Below are 4,097 nucleotides of genomic sequence, written 5' to 3'. Positions count from 1 at the left end.
TGGGGTAAGGAATAAAACAGCTATGCTTTTTCTCAAAAGCTCACAACCCAGTAATAATATTTTTTTAACCCTTCAATCTCAGGATAAGACATCTATCAAAATTTTTGTAGATCATAAATAGCAGGTGGATGACAAATGCAAGAGAATCAATGTAAGATAAATTAAAGTGGATATTTTTTTAAAAAGAGAGGAGAAAGGGTTCCTATCTTTGTGTTATATATGTACTCATTCTTTCTATTTGGGTTTTGTTTTGTGGTGGTTTGTTTTTCCACTGTAATTAAGTACCTGGTAAAATTAGCATAAAGGCTGATTTGGGCTCATGGGTTCAGGGGTTTCAGTTCATTATTCCCTTACTTCAAAACCTTTAGTTAGGCAGACATCATGATGGAAGACCATGAGAGAGGAAAGCTGTTTACCTTTTGTCAATTAGGAACCAGAAAGAGACAGAGATGGGATACAGAGACAAGATATAGTGTTCACAGCCATCTCCAAGGTGATCTAATTCCACCAACTAAGCCCCACCTCCTAATAGTTCTTTCAGCTATGACTTCATCAATGGAATATGTTTTCATAATCAAGTCACTACTCAGTAGTGTCAAGAGCTGGGAGTCAAGACTAAAATATTTGAGCTGCATCTGCCTATTTGGAGAGACTCTTGATGATTGCAATTGTTTTTAAATATAGTTTGCACTACTGTTTGAATTGGAATGTTACCTACTGGCTTGTGTTTTAAATATTTATTTCCCAGCTCATGGTACTATTTTGGGAGCATGTGGAAGTGGGATCAAGCTGATGGACATAAATCACGGGAAGTAGACTTTTGAAGGTATTATTTGGGCCCCTGATTTTATCTTTGTTCTCTACTTCTTGGTGTTTTGTGATTTGAATAGCCTTTGTCTCACAATCTGTGTATAAACTGCTGGGAATTCCATCCCTGCCATGATGGACTGAAATTTTCTGAAACTGAGAGCCTAAATAAATTTTCCCTCTCTTAAGTTGTCATGTGTATTTCATACACAGTGATAAAAAAAAGAAAGAAAAAATAGCCTGTGTCTCCAAATCAATGGCCTACCATAAATGTATAAGCTTTTATGACAGTAAATATGTACAGTTTCTGAGAAACTGGGACCAGCACCATGTATGTGGCATGTCGTGTACATACCCCCACATATAAATAAACAAGTACACATATTACGTAAAATATAATATAAATGTTTTTAAACCACGGAAGGTAAAACTAGTAAGATTTGGTACTTGATTAAATGAAAAGGCAAAAAATGAAGAATTTGAAGCTAATGTTCCACTTGTAAACCTAATTGAATAGGAAAGTCAATTTTCCCTTATGTAAATTTCGACATGACAAACATTTCCTTACCAAAGCTGTAAGGTTCTCTGGCTTCAATCTCCAGTGCTAAAAAATAAAATAAAAGAGCAAAGGAACAAAACCCATTCCATAATAACATTCACACACACACCTCAACTGGACTGAGACTTTAGCTTTTAATGCTTTATTCTATGACCATGAAGCTGGCCAACCCATTCAACAGCAGAGAGGACAGTACATTCAAACACTTTTTAGTCATCACCCAGCTTCAACTCTTAGCAATATGAGGTGTCAGAATTTCAGTTTAACAACACCATCTGCACTTAAGTTCTCCAGATAACCTAAATCTCCATGGATCAGCTTTCTTCAGAATCCTTAATAGTGGCTCAGTCATTGCGATGTCCCTTCACAGTTGTCTGGAATCTGCTGGAATCCTGCTGCTTAGCGAGCTTATTTGCACATACGCAGACATGGCTTCAAACGACTACACCCAGGGCTACTCCCAACAGACCAATCAGCCCTATGGCCAGCAGAGTTACAGTGGTTATGGCCAATCAACTGACACTTCAGGATACAGCCAGAGCAGCTACTCTTATGGACAGACCCAAAACACAGGCTGTGGAAGGAACTCAGTCAGCTCCCCAGGGATATGGTGGCTATGGCAGCAGCCAAAGTTCTCAATCTTTTTATGGGAAGCAGCCCTCCTACCCTGGCTATGGCCAACAGCCAGCTACTAGCAGCACCTCAGGAAGCTATGGTGGCAGTTCTCAGAGCAGCAGCTATGGACAGCTCCAGAGTGGAGTCTGGCTATGGTGGACAGCAACAAAGCTCCTATAACCCACCTCAGGATTGTGAACAACAGAACCAGTACAACAGCATCAATGGAGGTTGTGGAGGGGATGGTGGAGGCAACCATGGCCAAGATCAGTCCTCTATGAGTGGTGGCAGTGGTTATATGGCAATCAGGACCAGAGTGGTAGCAGCGGTGGTGGCTAAGGGGAAGGCCAGCAGGATCGTGCAGGCCGTGGCAGGGCTGGTGAATGTGGTTACAATCGAAGCAGTGGTGTCTATGAATCTAGAGCCCATGGAGGCGATAGAGGAGGCAGAGGCGGCATGGGCAGAAGTGACCGTGGTGGCTTCAATAAATTTGGTGCTTCTCAGGATCAAGGATCTTATCACGATTCTGAACAGGATAATTCAGACAACAATACCATCTTCGTGCAAGGCCTAGGCAAGAATGTTACAATTGAATCTGTGGCTGATTACTGGACAGCCTATGATTAATTTGTATACAGACAGGGAAACTGGCAATTTGAAGGGTGAAGCTACAGTCTCATTTGATGACCCATCTTCTGCTAAAGCAGGTATTGACTGGTTTGATGGTAAAGAATTCTCTGGGACTCTTATTAAAGTTTTATTTGCTACCTGCCCAGCAAGCTGACTTCAATCCAGGTGGTGGAAATGGTTGTGGAGGATGAGGACAAGGCGGACCCAAGGACCGTAGAGGCTATGTTATGGAGGAAGTGGCAGCCATGGCAGTGGCTAGGGAGGATTTCCCAGTGGAGGTGGTGGAGGTGGAGGACAGCAATGAGCTGGCGACTGGACCTGTCCTTATTCTGCACTTGAGAATATGAACTTCTGGAGAAATGAATGCAACCAGTGTAAGTCACCTAAGCAAGATGGCTCAGGTGGGGAACCAGGAGGCTCTCATATGGAGGGAAACTATGGAGATGATCGATGTGGCAGAGGAGGATATGATCTGGGGCCAAAGTGGGGACCTTGGGAGCTTCAGAGGGGGCTGAGGTGGTTTTGGCCCTGGCAAGATGGACTCCAGGGGAGAGCACAGAGTCGCAGGGAGAAGCCAGTTAGCCTGGCTATTGAAGTTCAGAACTCTTACTATACCCAGTGTTACCCTAGTTATTTTGTAAACTTACAATTCAGGATCACTCATGCATATTCTCCCTCTCCTTCTCCCTCTCCCTCCCCCCCTCTCTCTGTGTGTATGTGTGTGAGAGAGAGAGACAAACCCAATTGTAACCATATCTCTGGTTCCCATTAAAAAAACATCATTTCAGTTAAAATAAAAAGAATCTTTAATAGTTTACATAAAACCATGTGATCATGTGATTCAAAGTCAGCATACTAGATCTTGTATTTGATATTAAATGCCAGAAGTACAGTACATACATTGGTACGTATTTGTAGATACACACAGCCCAAGTGTCTACAGTTTCTGACAGATTTGGTCATAAATCCTTATACCATGTTCTGGGCCCCCTACTTTGGTACAAAGAGAGTTACTTAAAACATTCTTTCTGAAAACTTGGATACCAGTTAAGTAAGTTTCTTGATGAGTTATTCTGATGCATTAAGACTAGATTATTGCTGGGAAGTGGTGGTGGACGCCTTTAATCCCAGCACTTGGGAGGCAGAGGCAGGCAGATTTCTGAGTTCAAGGCCAGCCTGGTCTACAGAGTGAGTTCCAGGATAGCCAAGGCTACACAGAGAAACCAAGAAACCCTGTCTTGAAAAACAAAACAAACAAACAAACAACAACAACAAAAAGAGACTAGATTATTAAGGAAATAGGATATTGAGTGTTTACAGCAGAATAAGAAATGTTTGGAAAATAGAAATATTCCCATGAGGCGTAGGTCATAAATGGAGGTGGCCTTACCTGTCTGAGAATACTGGATGTTTAGGTATGTGTTGAAATATAGGAACTTGGAAGAGAAAATCTAACGAGGAGAGATATGTGAGTTACATACAGAGT

General features: G+C 41.9%; 1 pseudogene; it reads left to right on the top strand.

Annotated features, from left to right (window-relative positions):
* Positions 1-1,722: 1,722 nt before the first annotated feature.
* On the top strand, positions 1,723-3,252 carry LOC117695032 (RNA-binding protein FUS pseudogene; annotated as a pseudogene).
* The last annotated feature ends 845 nt before the right edge of the window (positions 3,253-4,097 follow it).

This window comes from Arvicanthis niloticus, chromosome X, assembly GCF_011762505.2.
Source record: "Arvicanthis niloticus isolate mArvNil1 chromosome X, mArvNil1.pat.X, whole genome shotgun sequence".
Lineage (NCBI taxonomy): Eukaryota > Metazoa > Chordata > Mammalia > Rodentia > Muridae > Arvicanthis > Arvicanthis niloticus.
Note: the sequence above shows the minus strand (reverse complement) of the source record. Positions and strands in the feature narration are given on the sequence as shown.